This window comes from Solanum lycopersicum, chromosome 4 (assembly GCF_036512215.1).
Source record: "Solanum lycopersicum chromosome 4, SLM_r2.1".
Classification (NCBI taxonomy): domain Eukaryota; kingdom Viridiplantae; phylum Streptophyta; class Magnoliopsida; order Solanales; family Solanaceae; genus Solanum; species Solanum lycopersicum.
The window spans coordinates 41,985,983-42,009,874 of NC_090803.1; the positions used below are offsets into that span (position 1 = coordinate 41,985,983).

The following is a 23,892-nucleotide window of genomic DNA, read 5'->3' on the forward strand; positions in this document are numbered from 1 at the left end:
GAGTTCCTAGTAATGTCCTTTCTCTCACGAATGCCCCGGGCGGCTTTAATGGACCTTATCAATAGGGTGTTCTGAAATTACCTAGATTCCTTTGTGATTGTCTTCATCAATAATACCTTGATATTTTCGAAGAATGAGGGGGAACACATGGGCCATTTGAGAGTGGTGTTGTAATTCCTTAGGAAGCACAAACTATTTGCAAAGTATAGAAAGTGTGAGTTTTGGTTGATATTTGTGGCATTTCTTGGTCATATTATCTCAAGCAAGGGTAAAGAGGTCGATCCAAGGAAAATTAAGGCAATTAAGATTTTGACTACACCATTGACTCCAATCGATAGTAGAACTTTTTTGGATTTAGCTGGGTACTATAGGAGGTTTGTGTATGAATTTGCGTCCATTGCTTCTCCTTTAACTACCTTGACCCAAAAGAGTGTAAAATTTGAGTGGTAAGAGATATGTGAAAGAAGCTTCCAGATTTTGAAAGATAGGCTTACCTCCGTCCAGTATTGACTTTATGTAGTATACCAAGGGTTTTGTGGTCTATTATGATGTACCTAGAGTGGGTTTGGGTTGTGTCCTTGTGAAACATGAGAAGGTAGTAGACTATTCCTCTAGACAACTCAAGGTGCATGAGAAGAATTATCAAGCTCATGATCTTGAATTGGCGGCCGTGGTGTTTGCTTTAAAAATATGGAGGTATTATGGTGTTCATGTGGATATGTATATCAACGATAAGAGTCGTCAATGTGAGTTCACTCAAAAGGAGTTAAATATCCAACAAAGAAGATGGTTTGAATTATTGAAAGAATATGATATGTGTGTTCCATACCACCTTGACAAGGCCAATGTGGTTGTGGATGATCTAAGTTATGACCATGGGTAGTGTCTCTCATGTAAAATAAGCAAAGAACGACCTAGTGAAAGATATCCATAGGTTGGCTAGATTGGGTGTTTTGTTAAAAGATTCCCCAAATAGTGGTTTATAGTTTATAATAACTGTGAGTCATCTTTAGTGGTTGAGGTAAGTTCTAAACAACATCTTGATCCCCTATTGATGAAGTTGATGAAATCGGTACTCAACAAGTTCAGTGAGTCATTCTCCATAGAGGATGGTGTGCTAAGGTACCGAGTTAGATTATGTGTACCGGATGTTGATGATTTGAGGGGAAATATTTACAAAGAAGATTCATCCGGGTTCCACAAAAATGTATTTTGACCTAAGAGATGTTTATTGGTTGGACTGCTTTAAAATGGACATAGCGCAGTTTGTATCGAAGTGTCCAAATTTCCAAAAATTCAAAGACGAGCATTTAAATCTTAGTGGGATAATCCAAGACATGGGTGTTCCTACTTGGAAGTGGGAAGAAATTAATATGGACTTTTTTGTTGGGTTGCCTTGAACTCGGAGGCAAAATTACTCATTTTGGGTATAGTAAATAGATTGACAAACTCATCTCACTTTATCCTCGTCAATTTTAGTTATTTGGCAGAGGATTATGCAAGGATCTACATAGATGAGATTGTGAGCCTTCATCGTATCTTTTTGTCCATCATATAGGATAGAGGTGCACAATTCACATTTCATTTTTGGAGATCTTTCCAAAAAGGGTTGGGTACACAAGTGAAGCTTAGCACCTATTTTCATCCCCAAATAGATGGTTAAGAGGAGCGTACTATTCAAACCCTAGAAGGCATGGTAGGACCTTCTGTGATATATTTGAAAGGGAATTGGGACAATCACCTACCGTTGATTGAGTTCTCCTATAATAGTTGCTACCATTCGAGTATTTCCATGGAAACTTTTGAAGCACTCTAATGTAGGAGATGTAGGACTCCAGTTGTGTGGTTAGAGGTGGGTGAATCTTCACTCCTTGGTCCCAAAATAATCTATGACGCTTTGCAAAAGGTTCGAGTGATACGGGATTGGTTGAAAACAGGCTATACTCGGAAAAAATCATATGCCAACAATAGAAGAAGAGATCATGAACTATAAGTAGGTAATATGGTGTTTATGAAGATTTCACCTATGAAAGGGGTGATGAGATTGCACAAAAAGGGGAAGTTAAGTCGTCGTTATGTGGGCCCCTATGAAGTTTTTGCAACGGGTTGGAAAGTTTACATGTGAGTTTACACAAACTAGTGAATTAACTTCGGTTCATCCGGTAATTCATGTCTCCATGCTTAAGAAGTGTATTCGTGATCTCGTATTCATTCTCCTTATTGAATTATTAGGTGTGGATGAGTCTTTTCGATGAAGAGGTTATGGTGCAAATTATAGATCTCCAAGTCAAGAAGTTGAAGAACAAAGAGATGGCCTTCGTAAACGTCTTATGCATAAACCACCTAGTTGAGCGAGCAATATGGGAGGCCGAGGCCGACATGAAGTGCCGTTATCATCATCTTTTTCCTACTTAAGTTTATTCATTCCTATAAATAATGAAAATAATAAATAAATTGAATTTGGCTTGTTTTTGTAAAATATGCATATCTATGGTAGAGGTTCATACTAAAATGTGTTTTCATGTTAAAATTATTTTTGGCTTAATTTTCACTTGAATTATGTTTTATGTATTGTCGCACTCGTGAGATGGTGTTGAGCATGTTTATCTGTTGAATTTTTTTCCTTGGCATAAGTGACTCGATGATCATGGTGAGGTCATGTTGACATTGAGAAGGAAATTCCTCATGTGATGAAGTTGAGGTCTTATATGTTGTAAATAGTTTTTTGAGTTTCTGTATGTAAATGTCATGTTAATATGTTGATTTGAGTTCACTATACCATTTTAGGACTAAGGTCACACTTAATCTTGACATCACTTGTAAAGTGTTTCCTAATATATTTTTGTGTACGCTTTTAAAATGTCAAGCATGATCTTTAGAGATATATGCTATACTTATAAGCGTTGTCATATCATGATACAATCGGTAATACTTATTTATACATATGACTACACTTTTAAAGTGTGCTATTCTTATAATTCTTAAAACAACACTTTACAAGTGTTGATAATAGTTTTTTTCTAAAATTATATATTCCCTCAAATATATTTGACAATACCTTCAATTACTAATTGTCCAAAAAAAAGAATTCATAAAAACTCGTACCTTTTTCCCCAAATCAAAATAGGAGATGCTCAACAAATTCACTTAGACAAAAAAACCCTATTTCCTTCTCCTTCAAATTTCATCTGATAAATTCTCAACTGTAACTTTATCTGGTTCTTCTTTTTACAGGCCTTATTGTTACTATACGTTTCTCTGTTGTTCTTCTACGCCTTTCTTTGCGAAATTGCATAAACAGTTGAGAGACTTTTGACATTGTTTGGATGAGATAACGGAACTGGCTATGGGTTGTTTTCCGTCGCAACTATGTCCTAAACTCGGGGCATGTATATTCTTCATTGGCCGCAATTCTCTATCCAAATATAACATCACTCGCTGCTCTCTGCTCGATATAGAATCATAGGTATGACTATTTTTCGATCTGCTTACTTTTGAAACTATCTACTGTATATTTTGTTTTTTTGTGGACCAAAAATTACTTAATTTCATTAATAGTGTTACTTGTTAGCTTGCCTCTCCCTCAAGAGTGTAGTATTTTATTGGCATTAATATTGTCTATTTGGTGAAATCAAGTTTGTAAGGAGAGTGGAAATTATTCCTTGTTTAGAGTGTATCGAGTGAATTTCTCTGTAATATAATAAATCTTGGACTGTGGAGAGACGACAAAAATAAGCTAGAACATGACCATGCCTAGAGCTCTGTTAAGTTTCTCTTGTATATGACAAATAGTGAACTCCTATAGTTCTTATTCTTTTTAGATGATTTGAATGACAAATTTGTTCATTTTAGACAACACTTCAAGTAAATTAAGTAAAGGAAAATATCATAAAATGGAAAACTAAAGAGATTTTAACATGTTTTGAGCATTTATTTATCTTAAAATATGCAAATTGATTAATTTACTATACGAATGAGTACATATAAGACATTATGCACTTACAAAGCGTTTTGAAATCTATGAGAAAATGGTCTCAGATCAGGTACAAATGAATGAAGCAACCCTCAAATCTGTTACAAGATTGACAATGGCAGTAAGGAATGGTTATATGGCATTTAATGTTGTATAACAAATAAAACAAGATGGAGTAACCCCAAATTACGGTCGTATGGTCCTGCCTTATCTGTATTCTGCAATAAGGGGGATGCCGACAAGGCATTTATATTTAACAACACATGTTGGAGAATGGTAGCTATTCAGAGGAACTTGAGCTGGAGGCACTTTAAAAAGTAAGTTTAGAAACTGGTAGGTGTGAAAATGTGTACTATTTGTTGCATAAGTTTGGAGAAGGAGTTCGACAAGTCGCACCATCTATTGCAGATTTGATTGACAAGTAATTCAACAAGAAGGTAGTTTCAAGGGTGGAAAAAATCAAATGGGATGTAAGATCCATACGTAAAGCTATTAAAAAGGGAGGTTGTGCCTGCAATGGACAAAGCTGGTTGGTTGATGGAAAATGGACTGTATCAAGTGCAATCGTTGGCCTTGATGGCTGCTGCAAATGCTTTGCTGAGAAGTTTGTGACCATTGATCTTAATCCTGAAGAACCTGAAATATTTCCTAAGTCAGTTGCTTCTATAACTGTGCAGAGAGTGAAAGAAATTCAAGCTTCCAAAAATTTAAAGTACGTTTTACTAACTTCTATGATGATTAGTTAGTAGTTGTTCTTGGATCATTAGGGTCTCTTCTGAGGGTGAATCATATTTTGATTACTGCAGAGATGCTTAATTAATATGGACCATTTGATGTTGTTATTGATGGTGCAAATGTTGGTCTTTACAGACAAACATAGTTCAGGCCATAAGGTAAAGTATTGGGTGCCTCGTTTATGAAATATGATATTTTTCAAAAGTTTAGGTCTTTTGCTTTCTCTAGTAGATAATTAATTTCAGGTCAATGTTGTTGTCAATGGAATTTGTCAGATCTTTCCTTCAAAAAGATGGCCAACTAATAGTTTTGAATAATAAACGTATTTACTGGTGATAAGATGGGTGAACCATTAAATCTGTTGTTAGTTGAGAAGTGGAAAGAGGTAGATGCGGTATATGCAACACCTACTGGGTCAAATGATGATTGGTGATACCTATAATCATTTATTTCAAGGTTGTTTTTTGGTGCAGATGCTTAATGCCTTGCATTTACTTATTTTTGTCATTTGTCCCAGTGGGAAATGAACTTGTTTCCTCATGTAGTGGCTGCATGCAGTAATGAAATATTCGGTGCTTGCTTGTGACCTATGATGAGATGAGGGACGATTTGATTCAACTTCTGGAAAATGAATTTTTCCCAAAATGGAAGGAAAGGAATCAGGTTATTTCTACAGTTCAGGAATAGCTGCATGAAATATTGAATTTCTTTTTCCGATATGCATGTAACAAGATAGTCATGCATAGGATTTTGAGTAGATTATGGAATTAATTAACTATTGAGAATCGCATTCCTCTTGATTTATTGATGCTATATTGAATCGATACAGAGGTTACACCTGGGGAAGAAGAATTATCTGGGGTCGGGAAGTTGGTTATGGGTATTGAATTATGTCTAAGCAGAATAAAGTTCTCGAGACATATGGCCTACAATTGACTGGTTGTCTAACGTACCTTCTCTAGCCATCATAACTATTTCTTCCTCATATGACTTTGTAATCTCTCCGTAAAACAAAGTTATCCCTCTTTCTTCACTTACCTTGCTAAGGGCTACCTCTATCTCCTCAAGCATAGGCATTAATATCATATAAAACTTGAATTTCTCACAGTTATTTGACAATTTTTTCCCTCTCTTTATGGAAGGTGAATTTTAGTTCTGAAACAAGTCCAATGTTTCACATGCCGCCTCAATGTTCTATTATAATTCAATTGAGTAACACCTTCTTATTGATATGCTCTGCTATATAACAGATAATTTTCTCATGAAGCCAAAATACAAATATAGTTCAGCCCGTATTATCTACCTTCAAATAAAAAATGTATACTTGAGATTGAGCACATATTAAAAAAAGGGTGTTTGTGTTTTCATTTAAAAAAAACTTTAATTGTAGTTTTGTTTCTTTATGTCTCCAGGATTCAGAAGGATACTCACATGTACCTATTGCTTTAGAACATGAATCTGAAGTGGAAATGACATGGTTATGCATCACACGTGCAAATTAACCTATGGAAATCGAGATTGTCGAGTGTAAACATATGTAAGTGCTTTTTTACCAAGAAATGGTAAACTAAAATAAGAAAATAGTCTTTTGTGAAATTCTACACAGTGATTTACCTGAGTGTTAAATTTGGCTAAAATATCCTCCAAAACATCCCTTATACTGGCACTTCTCAAATGTAGGACTAAAAAAATCGGTTTTATGTAGTCCTTTATTAAATGGTATCCATTAATGCAATTCCTGGTACTTCTTGCTCCTGCAATTTACATAAAAATCCCAATTGTAAGTAACCAAATTATGTGATTTTTCTATACGAACTTTTCTTTTTTCAAACGCGAGAGCCATTCTTTTTAGGAGTATACTGAGTCATTCGTCTTTTCAATGGAGATACGTCAATAAAATTCTTCCTGTTTGTTGTCTAAAAGAAAATATTTAACTCATCATTCTTCACTGATCTTCTTAGCTTTCTATGTGGCATTTCAGGGTTCCAGGATAACGAATTATAGAAAAGGACGTAAGTTCCTTGCAGTATTCAACAACGAGGTACACAAAAACTGTAAATACAAGAAAACACTATCAAGCTTTGAAAACATAGTACTTATTCTGGTGAGTGTAGAATATAGTCCTTTTCTTTGCAAAACATTGATTTTCAGCTTTTACTCTTTATAAGTTATCCTCTTGTTGTTTTCATCAATTAAAAAAAGATGAAATTTTGCTACCATAATCTCATTATTATTCATCAGCTGAAAATTAATTTACAACAAATAGAATATGAAGCCAGATGCTTGTTCTGTATGATTTGCATAAATTGATTGGGTCATCCGGCTCACACTGAATACTCTCAAATTATGCACTTCAACAACTTTATGTTATCAATTGCTTTGGCTTACTGTGAATTTAAACATCTTAAATACATGATTTATGTCACTAACTTATAATTTTATTTTGAATGTACTGAAAAATTCCGGAAATTAAACTTGAATTATGGCTAGAAGTAAACTCAATCTATTATAGTGAACGATGAAGTATTTTTTGTAATATTGTCATATATGTTTGAATGCATTTGGTTTTGTGAAATTTATTGATAGTAGAGATAAGTAAGCAATCACTTTCTAAGTATTGGTTATACAAAAAATATGTAGCTTCAATTTAATTATTATTTAATTTTGTGCTTTAGGTCATTTGTATATTTAATTATGTGACCATTGAATATATGCAAATAAAAATTATCATATTTAAAAATAAAAAATTGTCGATAAATAATTCTTCATAACATAGCCACACTTCAAAAATGTTGTAGGACGTCAAAGAAAAGTTACACTTTATAAGTGTTGTAGATGAGATATAAAAGCCAAAACAAGTGTGACCAATAACAAAGCAAAGACAACACTTTTAAGTGTAGTATAATAAAAAAAGGTGTTTCTAATGAATTCATACAAAGCGTGCCCTTATACCTCTGTGTCTACACATTATAAATGTAGCCGTGATGGCGACATTTAAAAAGTGTTTCCAAATGTCAATGGTTACACTTCATTAAGTCACCCCCGAAAAAGCGTTGTCTAAAGTCAAAAAGTGTAGCCTTTTCTAAAAGGCCACACTTTTTGCTAGTTTAGGCTACACTTTACCGGGGTAGCCATAGGCCTTAAATGGTGTAGGGGTTGTAACTCATATGTAATACGTTTTAGTTGGTTGGACTGCTAGTCGTCCCAAGTCATTCACTCCCTATTATAAGATTTTTGTGTCATTCAGAGACTAATGTTCCTAAGGGGGGGAATAATGTAACACTCCGGAAGTCCAAGACCTAGTCTAGAGCCACACATGAAGAGCTAAGACATGAAACACTATTTTAAGGCTAAATATATGTATTTGAAAAATGTAGGAAGGGTTAGAGTCAAAACGTCAAGAAGCATTCATGACGTCCGATGAATTGTGAAATGTGTACTCGTGTGCCTTGGCATGTTTAAAAGGGTTTTAAGAATCTTAATTCAATGAAAATTGGTAGAACGGTGTTAAAACAATATTAGAGTGTGTTTAAGGTCGCAGTCTTTGGGTACGGCTCCCCAACGACCACCATAAGTGTCCTGAGGGAGACACTTCCAAATTGTCCGAAAAGTTGTTTTTGACAGTTGCTACAAATGAAACCAATCCACAAGTCGTCATCTGATTGACGAGGCATCGATGGAGTTGCAAGTCCAGCCTTAAAAAATCTCCAAAGTTGTCAAAAAGACCACTTTCTGTTGAAAACGGTTGTTGTAGAGGATGGTGTCATCGTTGTATCTACGGACTGTAGGTCGAGGTCTCGTAGGTTAAGGCCTGTTTTGACTGCCTAGTTTTAAGTTAAGTCAATTAATTAATTACATGGGTTGTTTGTTAATTGAGGGTCAAGGGGTGACTAATTAACATGATTAAGGGACTATATAAATACCAAACCCACATTAAATTGACCTAACACTCTTCAATTCTCAAACACAAATCTCTCTACCTTCTTTCTACTTTCTCTCTCTATTTCTCCAAGACTCCATTGAAATCAATGCAAGATCACTAGATATCCAAGATTCAACTTTCTCTCCATCAATCGTAAATAATAGCTAAGACATGGGAACTCTTCACCTTTGGGACTCCTTTTCCCAAAGGGTTCTTTCAAATTTAATTTCCTAAAGTTGAGAAAGTATGGTTTCTTTCTTAATGAGAAATACTTCTTTCAAATTATATTGTTCTTTGTTTGTTTTCATTATTATGGATTTATTATGATTGACCATTGGTTAATTAGGGTAGTTCTTGATGTTATACCTAGTTCTATGGAAGAAATCATGAATTGACCATATTTCCCCTAACCATAGGTTATGAATTTGATGTGAATTGGATAGTGATGATATTATTGACTTATTTCTTGTGTTAATTACTATTATATGATTTTAATAAGAACATTTATGGATAAATATGGTTATTATTGTAGTAAGGCCATTGAAGAGGACTTTTGAAGGTGAATTGGTAAGACTTTGTGATCTTGATTCCTTACTTTAATTGTGATGGCTTATACTTGATGATGTGGTGCAACTGAAGTATATCATGTGATTAGAATAACAAAGGTATGATGTGATGAATATGTATATGATGGCATGATATGATTATGCGGAATCTGAGATCATATTGAGGCTATGTTAATACAAGTTTGAAGATGATTTCTCTTGTGTTTCTTAGTTGATAAGATGGATATATGTTGATCTCACCAATGATGGTTGTGTGATGAAAGGAAGTTCTCATCTTACACCGAATGAGCTAAATGATATGCTATACAATGGGGTTAGTCTCCTATGACCTAAATTAAGCTATGATCATTAAAGATTGACTTAATGGCATTTCAGAAAGGATCTTTAGCGTAGCACCGAGTGAACTTGACAATGAGAGGTGTTGACTCCCTATAGAAGGGAGATTCACCAAACATTCTCATGAGATGAGAGCTCCAATTGATAATAGTCATATAGAGGATTCAAGATATATCTTCTACTTCCTTAACTATGTTGCCTCTGTAGGAAGACTACCTAGTGGATCCACCTAGAATGATATGTTCATGTTTCGGTCCTACCTTGGCAAGTAGACCACATTCTTTCAGTTTATGATTTCCTGACACCAGATAACATGTTTAGGTCAAAGTCCTATTGTATGTTATTGATAATGTTCCCGAAGGTAAAATGAATGTATTAAAGTGAACTCGAACTAGGATGACTTTAGGAGTTCTTCTTAGTGTAGGTAGGGGTATAGGAGTCTATCTATGCATTGCACTAGTTGGCATTGAGAGAAGTCCTTAGAGGATGTTCTTATGATCTTATGACCTTAATGTTATGCATATATTGGATTTACATGTTGATGATCCTATATGATGTTGGTTTCACTTATTAACATGTCATTGGTCTATATTGCTATCTATGATGACGACTACTCATGAGGCTATGTTAAGTGAAGTTAGGAATTACTTATGATCTCTTTCCCTGTATGCTTGATTATGTTGGGTTATGGAACTTCACATGAGCATTGCACTTGTATGCTTTTGATAAGGTTGTTGGTAAAGGCCTTATAAGATATGATGATATTAATTCTTAAATATTCTTAGTTATTATGACATTTTGTTTGAGTTACTTTAGTCATATGATTTTTATATACTACTATGCATGCTGATATGACCCTATGTTAATAATGTCCATGTTTCATTGAATTTATAGATGATGTTTGTCTTGTGTTGAATATGGTCTTGTGTTAATGAATATGTGATCACTGGCTTATAATTGTTCCTTATGGTGCATGAAAGATTTTAAAATTTATTTAGCATGACTTTGAACAACATGTCCCTTTAAGCATGATTTCAAACATTATTTGTGCATATATTTCCATACTTAGTACAAGTAGATGTACTCACCCATTTCCTATATATTTATACAACAATGTAGGTTCGGGCCGTTTAAGTTAGGTCATTTGCAAGACTACTTGGATATTCCTCAAGTGTTCGGTAGGTCCTCACCATCCAAGGAATATACCACTACCTAGCTACTTTTTATCATCTAAAGTCATTTAGTTTCCTTCTCTTCATTTGAAGACTTGACTTTTGTTTTAAAGAAGTATGGGCTATGCCCGAATGTTCTCCTCATTCTATATGGTTTAAATGTGAGATGATATATTAGACTAAATTCATATAATTTAAATATGTTGTATAAACGAGAATCCTATGTATGCTTCCTATGCGAGGAGTCTAAGTAAATTCTGTATGTATATATGTTTAGTAAGCGAGAGGTCTATAAAAACCTCAATATGTAAGAAATTTTTAATTTTTAATGCATTTTAACATATGAAGTGTTTCACGAATGCTAATAGGCTAGTCTTAGTCCTCTCCGAGGATGATAACACCGATTGCATCTAGGGGGTGCTCCCTGGTCGTGATAGGAGCAAATAGGCTCTCCCATGTTTGGCTTGATTTTATGTTGCAAGGATGCTTTATCATGATAACTTGACTTGATTTGTCCAAGGCTTTCGGGGAAAGCCCTATACACTTCTAATGGTAACTTGATTTGCATGCAAGGTGCATTTCATGGAATAGCTGATATTGGTTTCTCGTGGTATCTTAAGGTTGAGGATTCATTCTTCCCTATGGATTAGCTTGCATCTACATGATTGGTTGCATGGTGGTTAGGTTGGTACTATTGTATCCTTTATTTGTTATCTTGGTTTGTATGGTCTGATGCTTTACATGGTATTCGGTCTATTATGTTAAGATGTTAAGTTTAATAGAAAAGAACAAAAGATAAGTTAGCTTGGAGTAGGATATTTTAAAGAAGTACTTAGTATGCATGGTAGTATGGGATGTCATTCATACATGGTACAAGTATGAACTTAAGCTACCTATGGCATGACCCCTGCATGATGTATGCTTAGCTTGGGTAATGACTATAGTTGCTCCCGGTGACATGATTGACTTAAGATGGTTGTTCCTTGTCAATATGAAGTAGGTCTTCTAGTGACATCTAAAGTTGATGACACGGAATAGGGTGACTCAAGATATGCTTAGTGTTTGAGGTAGAATGGGATTCCTCACATGCATTACACAAGTGTAATTTGAGGTGATCTATGGGAATAGTGGTCATATGTTATGAACAACTTAGGTCTTAATTATGAGAGTGTATTATGATCAAGAATGACCAAAGAGTGACACTAAACTCTGGTAGTAGTATGGGATGCTACCCTGACATTGCACAAGTAAACTTGGGGTGGCTTGTTAAGTAGTTCACTTGAGTAAGAAAGACAAATGATTTAAGTATGAACTATTGTATGCTTTATGATGATTTATTATTCTTATGATATCGATGTTATGCTTATGCTTTTATCACTTCTGATTATGTCCTTTTTTGACTAACCCTTTGAGATATCTTATGTTTGGTAATATAGTTCTCATACATGGTACATTTGTACTAACGCATATTTTGTCTACATTCTTATCAAATGTTGGGTGTTGAGAAGATTGACTTACTTTGAAGGGTAGAGTTTCCAATGCTTTCAAGATGTGATGATTGTTGAGTCCTCATAGCATCTGACGGCATCACCGTATGTTGTCTTTTATGTTCTTTACTATGTTTAGTCTTTTATGGGTTGTGACCCAAAAAATTTGTACTCGTGTTTTGATAGATGGTTTTTAAGACATACGTTAGAAAGGATTCCGTTTTATGAAATTATTCTGCATCTTTATGTTTTTTGGTAAACATTTTAATTCCGTTCTACTTTTCATATATATGCAATGAAAGTTGTCTAGGGGATTGTACAAGACCTCCGAGAGGTGAAGTACGCCAATGAAATTTAGCAATGCAGGTAAAATTTGATGCTCTTGTTAGCAACCATACTTCAGATTGGTTCCATGTGACTCTTCCAAAAACATGGTTGATTGGAAGTGGTTATTCTCAATTAAACATAAACATGAGGTCCTATTGATAGGTGCAAGGCTTGTTTGGTTGCCATGGAATTTACACACCACCCCAAACTTTATCATCATTCCCCTTTCAATCTAGTAGTCAAGCAGGCTATTATCCGTCTCATAATAACTACCGCCATTCAACTTCATTGGCATGTCCATTATCTGGATGTTAACAATTCCTTCTTGCAGGGTATTCTAACTAAAGAAGTTTACAAGCGACACCCAATGGGATTTGAAAACTCTGGGCGTCCTATGCATGTATGTTGTCTTCAAAAGGCAATTTATCGCCTTAAATAGTCTCTTAGTGCTTGGTACTCCAAACTAAAAAAATATCTCCTTACTTTAGGTTTTGTTAAGTCGCACTCTAATTCGTCACTCTTCATTATGCATAAATCTAGGCTTATTATGTATATTTTAGCTTATGTGGATGATATCTTAGTGATATGCAATCACAAATGAGGTGTTCATTCTATCACTAAGGGTCTTTGTCAACGTTTTTCACTGAAAGACTTAGGACCTTGTCATTACTTTCTTGGAATTTAGGTGATTCGTTTTTCTGCTGGTCTTATGATCTCTCAAGAGAAGTACATTATGGATCTCCTTCATGAGGTAGTTATGTATAACTGCAAAGGTACTTCCACACCTATGAAATATATTATATTTTTTGATTCATCGTGTGATGATCATCTTGTTGATGGTTCCTTATGTCGGCGCAATATTGGAAAGCTTTATTACTTTTCATTCATGCGTTCATACATAACTTTTGCTATCACCATATTGTTCCAAGCTATGCATCAACATTTATGCCTCATTGTGTTGCTCTTATAGGACTTGTTGCGCTATCTCCATTTAACTACCTCTATTTGTGTGCTCATTGCCAATGAAATTGATCGTAGGTAGCTCGCATACTTTGACTCAAACTGGCTAAAGGATCCTCCTGATCGAACATTGATAACTTTTTCTGTTATCTATCTTGGTAGTTTTCCTATTTCATGGTCTTTAAGGAAGTAGAGTTCAGTTTCTTGTTCTTCTATAGACGTAGAATATCGCTCAGTTGCTGCTACTATTTCTGAAACTCACTGGCTCACTTATATTCTTCAAGAACATCAGTTTCCTCTAATTATTGTGCCAAGAGTTCTTTGTGACAATATCAGCACCACTTATATTTGTGCGGATCCTATTTTCCTTAGCCGCATGAATCATGTGGATATGACTTCCTTAGCCGCATGAAGCATGAGGACAAACGTTTGTTATTGGTGTAGAATTATGTACAATCACGGGCAATGAAATATTTTCCCTTACCTCATTAAATTTCCACCCTTTGTCCTTCAACATTCAAACTAACTTCACCATTCTCAATAAATTTTGCATTACCCATTCAGTAATTCTTGAACTATGATTGGGATAGTAAACTTTATACCCTTTAGTTTTTTCTAGATACCCAATAAATTCACCATTCGAGAATCTAATTTTTTCATGTGGATTATAAACCCTAGATTCCATTTGACTACCCAAACATGCAAGTGCCATAATCTAGGCTTCCTTCTGATCCATAGTTCAAAATGGGTCTTTGAAACGCCCTTACTAGGAATACTATTTAAAAATGTACAACGGTTTTAACATCATACATCCACAATGATCTGGGTAATATGAACTTAGTCATCATACTTCTAACAATATCCATAAGTGTTTGATTACTCCTTTTTGCAACATTATTTTGTTGAGGTGTTGCTGTTATAGTATATTGTGCACATATGTCATGCTTTTCTAGCAATTTTCAAATAGACTTGCACATAGTCCTGATTCGTTATACATTCCATGATATTCATCAACTCCATCTGACCTAATGACTTTCACTTTCTTATCTAATTGTCTTTCAACCTTTTTAACGTACACTTTTAGAGAGTCCGCTGCTTGAGATTTTATCTTTCAATAAATAGATAAATCCATCACATGAAAATTTATCGATAAAGGTCATAAAATATTTTTCTACACCAAAAAATGGAACATCAAGAGTCTACAAATATAATTGTGTATAATTTTGAGAAGTTAGAGCTCTTTGTGCAGCCTTTCATGGTATTCTTGGTCTCTTTTCCATTAATCCCATCCAAACATATATCGAGATTAAAAAAAATCAGATTTGAAAGAATTTCATTCTTCAGTGATCTTTTTAATCTTTCTATGGATATATGACCCAAACGTTTATGCCATAAATTAGCAGAACCTTAATTTAGTGAAAGTGTCATTCTTTTCTAAAAAAAATGACACACATCGGCCTTGAGTTCCTTATGAGCATAATGTGGAACTTTAGGAGGTGCTTTCTTTTTCTTAAACTCGTTAGCCTTCACTTTAAGTCATTTACCAGCTCCTTGAACCATTAGGTTAATGGAATAATCTTCTTGTTTCTTAAGTCTTGACTCATTTTGAATAAGCATACCGGACAATTCACTAACATTCCACTTATTCTTTTAGTGTTATAATTAATTTTCAATAGTCCATACCGAAGAGCCAATGAGTTCAAAATAAACGGAACCAAGAAGTTATCATTCACTTTCATTCCCAAGGTTTGAATTCTTGTTGAAATGTTAGTCATCTCGATGATATGATTATGCATACTACACGACCCATCAAAAGTGTACTAGCGAGACCCTTATCAGCAGAATGAAAATGTTCTTCCACAAAATTCTTGTATTCCCTTATACTTTTTGTTTGTTGAATAGTACTCTTAATGTAGTTAGTAATAGTCATTCGAATAAACATAAGACTTAAACTTTTAGAGCACTACCGTGATTTATTAAAAGTCTTCTCATTCACTACTTTTATCAGTAATGGCAGTAGGTTTTCCATTCAACAGAGCAAGTCAAGATCCACACCTAAGTAGAATTGTAATTTTTTAGGATATTTAAGGAAATTCAATCCACTGAACACACCAACAAATGAACCATGTTAGTGTAGAGGAATAACTGCAAGAAAGATATACATACACACAAATATATCATAATTCTCTTGTGGGTTGGATATATACTACAACAGAAATCATAATTTAAATACCAACTTTTTCTTTAATAGGTAATTAAATATTTTTAATCAAACATATACGACATCTATGGATATAATATATATGTTTGACTAAAAAGATTAATTTACCTCATAATTTTCACTATTCGTAGAATGATAGATTCACGTTGTAAAATGATAATTTCTAGCAATAGTTAGTGAAACTCAATTTATATATTTATTTCAATTAGACATTTAAATAACTTTCATAAATAAATGATAATTTTATGAATGCATATTTTTCTTAACCATACTAGTTTGACCACGTTTGTTACTTACAAACTATATAAATACAAAAGAAAACATAATATCATTAAATTTTGTGCATGTGAATAAAATTATACATTTTAGTCTGGTCACTTTTGTGACTAACAAACTATAGAAACATAATGGATACAACAATTGATCATAGATATGATATGTGTAGACTTTAATTTACCTAGTTTAACCAATTTGGTGAGTAACAAACTATAGAAATACAAATTCATTCATAATATCACAAATTTTTGTGCTGTGAAATTTTTTATACATTTTAGTTTGACTACTTTGATGACTAAAAAACTATAGAAACATAATAAATGCATCAGGTTGAAAACCCATACCCAGTCTCTTTTTGAATACTGATTTGCCAATAAATAATGAATAGTACAATCCACATATGTCAAGTGATCATAAATATTATATGTGTAGACGTTCATTTCTCTAGTTTGGCCACTTTCGTGACAATCAAACTAAATTGAAATAACTATACACATATTATTTATTTATTAATATAACGACCACTTTAATTTATTTTAAAATCTAAAATAAAACGTATTTCTATATTATGAGACGATTAAAATTTTCTAGAATTTGTTAATTTACGAGTTCAAACACCTTAAATGGTCAACCAAAGAATTATACTAATAAAAAGAATTGAATTATAAATTTAAACATAATGTGACCGGAAAAAATTAATCTTACAAGAGTGTATTTATTTATTTATTTTTCCATTAAACTTAAAGTGTTTCCGTGTGATGAATAAAATATTAGCGTGTAAAATTACTAAAAATAGCTGATAATAATCGTTCAAAAAAATTCTTCAAGCTTTTTTAAATAATTAATCATAAAAAAATAAGTGATGGACAGTTAGTCTTAAGCACCACATACTTAGATAGAAGTTACTTACAATTTAGTTCCAAATTAACTAAGAAAGAATAGGTAATAGACACCCCAGTGAACAACCTTATTAGGAATGACATTCCATGTTAGAATAAACCTTAACCAGTTGAAACAGCGGATTTTGAGGGGTGTACTTACATAAAGAATTTTCAATTGTAAAAATAAGAGGTCATAAAAAATCTGTTTCATATATTTAGAGGCATAATCAACGCTAACTAACATTTTTATTAAGATTATGGGTTCAAAAAATCCAAACTCTGATAAAACATGTAAGATTAAATACTTTAATACATAATATCAGGATCTTGAACACAATAATCGTGCATAGAGATTGCAAAGGGAAAAACCTGATGTGGAAGACATCATCACAGAGAGAAATAGAAACATTAGTCGTAAATTAGTTTCAATCTCCTTGCCCTAACATTACGTTTCCACAACCGTCCGTGTTGGTATTATTGTGGAAAATATGTGATAGCCCTAAAGCGTCGAGGGAGGAGAGTTTTATAGAAGTTATGGCTTAATCTGGAACGTCCGTCAAATAAATTATCGATTGCTTGATGGACATACCATATTATGTAATAAACTCTATAAATATGTCTTCCCACCACAGATTAGGGTTATAACATATTTTCAACAATAATTCCATTCTTGAAGGTTGTGGTAATGCAAAATTAGGAAAAAGAAGTAGAAACCAATTTATAACTAATGATTCCACTTCTCCATGTGATGATGTCTTCAACATCAAATATGTGCCCTTAACAATCACAATGTAAGATTATCATGCTCAAGTTTCTATTATTATGTGTTAAAGTATTAAATCTTACATGATGGTCTACTTTGTCCACAATCGATTTATGCGTGAACGAGTCCATCTTGTCGATGTCTTAAAGGTAAATCACTGGAAAAATGAAGTTGTAGAGCATTCTCGGAATTTTGAACCTTCTAAATATTATCATATGTGTGAAGAATACTAAAAATAATTTAAAGTAATATTTTAATATAAATAGAGAAAAGATGAAAATCATTAAAACATAAAGTAACAATATTTAGATTCAGTTTTTATTCCCAGCGATTTTTTCGTCGTTGCGGCAACCAAATGGTTTGGATGGATGAAGACGTTTTATAAGATAATACTACAGTTAATTTCACTCCTTGTTAATGAATATTTTGTCAAACAATTAACAAATTTTAATATAAAATCTCATTTAAAGGTAATTTTAGCCATGTAGAGTGAAGGTTGAACATCATTTAAAGTTGGTTGCCATCATCAGAGTCTAGTTGATGGCCTAAGAAGCACCATTATAACTATAATTATAAATCTCTTACACGCACACACATACAAGGAGTAAAAGAACATTTCAAGTGAAGATTAAAGATTATTTAAGATTGGAGTTTGATGAAATACCTGTCCGAACATCATGTGTGGTTCCCTATTCTCTTTGTGTGTGTTATTGACCGACCAACCATGAACACTAACACAAACTTAAAGTAAGTAAATATTAATTTGTATTGGATGTAAAAGAGCCTTTGAAAGGGAAAAACCTCAAATCCAAATTAAAAGGTAATTAATATACACGCTGATTTGCATATTTGATGGTTTTTCTATAACTAGATGAAATGTCAAAAAATCACAATCAAGAAATCGATCAATTCCTGATTCTTCATGTCACAACTCAAGACTATATCATGGACGTTGATCACATTCGAGAACCGTTGTCGGTTGCCAAGAGAATCCTCATCTTGACTAACTACAATCGAAAGAATAACTTAAGCATATATAAGGATCAAATTGAAATAAATTCTAAATAAAAAATGTATCAAATCTCAAAACTCTTTTAATATACCGAGTATTAAACATAAGTTTTAAAGAAAACTTCTAAAACTGGAAGCTCTCCAAAACTCTTCATCTATAAAGATCTATTGTACAAGTGGATCTACTTATACCTTGTCCGGGCATAGAACAACTAAATTAAGTTGCTCCCCTAAGATCTGCCGGAAGGCATTTCAGATTTATATAAAAAAATTTATCCTGTACCCATGTTGGCATACATTGTTTATGAGGAATTTTATTTGTCTGGACTCATCCCATATCATTGCTTGATACTACTCCCAATACTATGTACTCATGCTCAATGCATAAAAACGTACTCTGCCTATTAGCTCAAACTATCCTTTTAAAAGAGGTAACTTCTCTAAATATCTTTGAACTCATAAACTATTTTTCTAAAATCAAAGTTTCTCTTTTTCTCAATGTAAAAACTTATACTTTATAGGAATACTTGTTTCCATAATACTCTTACTCAATTCATACTTGAAAACTCTTTCTAAAAAATAAATCAAAATCATATCTTGATATAATCATTGATGACTCTGGATGTCATATTGCATAAACATTGATGACATATTTAGATACCATAATGTTTAAACATTGAGGACATACTATTCATATTTTTAAAAACCCTTTCTCAAAACTCAATTGTACTTCCTCAAAAGCTCATTCTAAAATAAAAAATTTACTTTGAATGATTCACATAAATTATAACTAAAAATAGGGTCTGTGTTGAAATATAGACATGGACAAATAAAACTCAATGATCCCAATAACAATTTAGAAAACTCAATACTATCACGATTCAAATCACATTGATGCTACTCATCTAAAGAATACTCAATTAATGGGGTTCATGCTGGACTATAAACAAGAAAATGCTTCAAAAACTCCATTCCAAACTTACAAAATAGAGAAGAAAGTGAAATGGAAGAAATGGAGCGGATTTGGCCATTATTGAATAACTTACCCGAAGTTAACTATGTTCACCATTAGCAAAATTATCTCCCTAACGCATTAAAGTCTAGAAACGGACCCTCGAGATTAATTTGAGACTAGATAAAAGTAAACTAAATATGCTACCCTACTAACTGCGATAATTGAACTCAATGGAATCAGTGGATTTATGCAATAAGATTTTTTTGACAAATATACCCTCATAAACTTCTCCTTAAGACTTAAGCTCAACTTCTCGCCTAAACACCAAACTCTCAACGCAAATCCTCCCAAACCTTACCAACCACTCTACTTGTTCAAGTTTGACGTTCCGGATACGATGAAACTAATAGAATTCCTACCTAATGTGCAAAACTCAACATTTTGACCAAACTCAACCTATAAAGAATTCTCAACTAAACAAGAGTCAGATTTATAAAAACACAATTGATTGCATTGGGAACTTCACCAACCATCCTCAAAATAGAAAGTAAGCATGAAATTCTACAAGGAAGGGAATAATGGTCATTTCAGAATTAAAAACAAAAATCCCAAAAAATGAGACATTACAAGTCGATCTCTTATTAATTATGGATCCATTATAGTCTGCATCTATAGATTATCCAACACGGGCATCATTGTGATAGCCATACAATATGTCAAGTCCAAGAGCCCCCTCAAAGTAACAAAATTTTGTGTCAAGGCTTCCCATTGTTTGATCATAGGAACAAACATGATTGTCTAACAACACTGACAACAAAAGCAATATCTTGATGAGTCACAATAAGGTAGTTTAATTTTTCAACAAACCTTTTATATTTCTCAGGATCATTAAAAGGAACACTATCATCTTTTGTAGGATGCATGTTGGCAACCATCGGAGTGCTTCAAGCTTTGGCTTCCAACTTTTGTATGTCTACAAGTAGGTCAAGAATAGAGACATAAAGAGTTCCTTTCTTGCTTCTATTAACTTCTACTCCCAAAATGTATCGTATGTGTCCTAAGTCATTCTTATGAAATTTAGCATATAGGAAAGAATTTGTATAATCGTGTAACAACTAAGATTTGGAAAAGAAGGAAAACATATTTTAAGATTTCAGGTTGAGTCTACAGCTCCCATCTATGGATCGTAGATATTCTACGTGTCATAGATGGCAATACTAGGAATGGGGAAATAAATTTTTGAAATCAAGTCTCAGTAAACTTTTTACGGTTCACCTGGGTGGCCCGTCATTCCTTGTACGAATCCTAGATAAGTTTCCCATGTGAGGCTTAGACATAGTTAAATTTAACGGGTCAAATTGGGATTTTCTACGGTTTTTTTTCTATGGAGCATAGAAAGATCTATGAGACATAGAAATAATCCATTAAAAATTATAATGAAATTACGGTCTCACAACTTAGTCTATGATTTTCATTCACCGAGTTTCATATCCGTGGAGCACCACCTTGAAAAAACATAGCATACTTGATCTCTTAGAGGTCATATACATGCTCATAGTTATCATTCATCGCATTGTTATAGGTAAATTAAGCGGCAAATATAAAACTTTCTTAGCACATCATATGCTACAACATTACTTTCAATATATAAGAAATATCATAATACATAATTAAAGACTGTAATCTCTTTTTTCCATCCAATGCTCAACATCATAGGAGTACTTTAGGAACACGACCCTTATAACATAATACACAAGTAAACTTTTACACTTTAGAACTTTACTGTAGAGACATGACTTAGGATTCCTTGGACTTAAGTATTCCTTTCCTTGAGCTTGGGAATCACATATCAAGCTCCTCAATCATATTTGATCAGTTTATGGAAGTTTCTATGTGTAGTAAATCCTGAAAAAGAAAAAACGAAGATCTTGATTTGATCAAGTATAGTTGAGGGCTGGTGATAGAGACATACTTTAGACATCTATAACCTAAACTTTGTGTAAAAAGTAGATAAGAACGGAGTTAGTACAAGAATGCATTATGTATAGCAACCATGCAAAAATATGCATTTGAAAGGAACATTTTCTAGAAATCATACGTCATGACTTTTTGAGAAAATCTTCATTGAAACCTTTATATAATAGCATTAATATCATTTACAAACTCCATATACACAGATTCAGAGGCCAAAAAACATATCAAATCACACATAGAATTAATGTTCCGTCCCGGTCCGGAAGTAAACCGGTAGTATACCCGACCGGTAACGGGACGAACCGGTATTTAAATATTTTTTTTAATTGAATCTAATTTTTATTATAATAATTAAGCAATTTAAAAATTTAAATTTCAAACTTTAAAGTTATAAATTTAAATTTTCAAACTTTAAAGTTTGAAAATTTTAAATTCAAATTTTAAAGTTAAATTTAAATTTCAAACATTAAAGTTATAAACTTTAAAGTTTTAATTTAAAATTTTCAAAATTTCAAAGTTTCAAATTTAAATTTTCAAACTTGAAATTCAAACTTTTAAATTTGAAAATTTTAAATTCAAATTTTAAAGTTATAAAATTTAAATTTCAAAGTCTTAAAGTTTGAAATTTTTGAATTTAAACTTTAAAGTTATAAAATTTAAAATTGACTATATCAAAAATTAAATTTAATATAACAATATTAAAAAACAAATTAAGGCGAATAACCTATATTTTTATTAATATATATTTGATATTACAATTACATTTACAAAAATATTAGTTTGAGTTAAATCTCGAATTATCATACTTCTACTAATAGTTGGTGCCACCATATAAATCCCTTCGTAAATCATTCAACATTTTATTAGTAACATGTTCGGGAATAGGTTGAATAGAAAGATCTTCCATTGCTTCAATCCCGTTGTCACTATAATCCTGCATTACTTCATCAACGTCATCTTGAAATTTGGTCGGTAGTGGTTCACGACCAAAATTTCTTCTCTCGACATTAATCCAATCTCAAAATAATACCGATATCTCCAAGCTGTCGGCTGCTAGTGAATGCCTATGTTCTCCAAGTTGGAACCTTGTTGCACTAAAGACGCCTTCTGACCAAATTTTAAAAATCTTTACGCCGAGACTTAACTTGACATTTAAATATAAAATGACATGCATTTTCAACTTTCGTACATCTGTTATCATACATATTTACACCATCTCTAACCATCAAATTATATATATGTGCAGTACACCTAATATGATAATTATCACCATAGAAAGGACAAAGTGTAGTTTTTAAATATTGAACAGCAGAATTATTACTTGAAGCATTATCTAAGGTTATACTACTTATTTTATCACATATTCCATAACTTTGTAAAATATCTAAAATAGTTTGAGCAATATAACTACCGGTTTTTTGCATTTGACAACATTTATAACCTAAAATTCTTTTTTACATATACCAATTTTCATCAATCCAATGTGCAGTAACAGTCAAATAATCGTTACTATTTACACTACGACCCATATCAGAAGTAATAGCTATTTTACAAGTATTATAATAAAATAAACAACGAAGATATTGAAAATGTTGTGCATGATAATCAAATACAGCCTTTTTTATTGTATTTCTAGCAAAACCTTTAAAATTTAAATTATATACAATTTGAATATAATGTATAAAACCGGGATTTTCAGCAAAACTAAATGGCAAACCCATAACACATATCATTTTAGCTAGTTCTTCAAGATTTTTTTTTCTACTATATGAAGATAGTAAACTAGAGCCAGAAACATTAGACGGATTTAATTGTGTTTGTACCATTTTAGAGCCGCCTACTCCTACATTTTCAGGAAGGGGGTACCGTTGTTTTTAGCTTCCGCTACCGCTTTAGCCTACCAAAATTCATTTTTACAACAAGACATTAAATGACTACTCAAATGTCCCGTCCCGCCAGATTTGCCCACAGTTTTATGATTTAATATATGTTTACATTTATTACAAATAGCTTGTGTTTTATCTTTGTTTTGTGTCATAAATTGTCAAACAAACGATTTTTTAACACGTTCTACCTTAGGCCTAGGATGTACTGGAGAACTGGGGCAGGACAACGAAAGGGAGCGGGACTAGGAGTAGTAGTAGCCGTAGGTGGCTGAGTTTCATCATCATCATCATCAAAAGTAGGTGTATCAGTATAATTATCAATACCATTATCATTATCACTACGAAAATCCTCATCAAAATTACCAAAGCGACGTTGTAAATGTTCATGATAAGTATCTAATCCTGAATTACTATCAATATTAAAAACCGTATCGTCAACATGTGTAT

General features: G+C 32.9%; 2 long non-coding RNA genes across 17 annotated transcripts; both read left to right on the forward strand.

The window, feature by feature from the left end:
* The first annotated feature begins 3,062 nt into the window (after positions 1-3,062).
* On the forward strand, positions 3,063-12,435 carry LOC101260224 (uncharacterized). Of its 16 annotated transcripts, none has more exons than XR_011220664.1 (11): positions 3,063-3,466; positions 4,039-4,290; positions 4,382-4,685; positions 4,780-4,866; positions 4,984-5,164; positions 5,254-5,371; positions 6,121-6,245; positions 6,690-6,812; positions 9,163-9,197; positions 11,278-11,388; positions 12,213-12,435. It is a non-coding gene; the product is annotated as an uncharacterized lncRNA (long non-coding RNA). The 16 variants fall into 16 exon arrangements; XR_011220659.1 differs by lacking the exon at positions 4,984-5,164 and adding an exon at positions 10,652-10,710; XR_011220662.1 differs by lacking the exon at positions 4,984-5,164 and adding an exon at positions 10,652-10,710 and having other exon boundaries at positions 11,296-11,388.
* Positions 12,436-12,787: 352 nt separating this feature from the next.
* On the forward strand, positions 12,788-20,637 carry LOC138348283 (uncharacterized). Its single transcript, XR_011220675.1, has 3 exons — positions 12,788-12,918; positions 13,204-13,291; positions 20,502-20,637. It is a non-coding gene; the product is annotated as an uncharacterized lncRNA (long non-coding RNA).
* Positions 20,638-23,892: the final 3,255 nt, after the last annotated feature.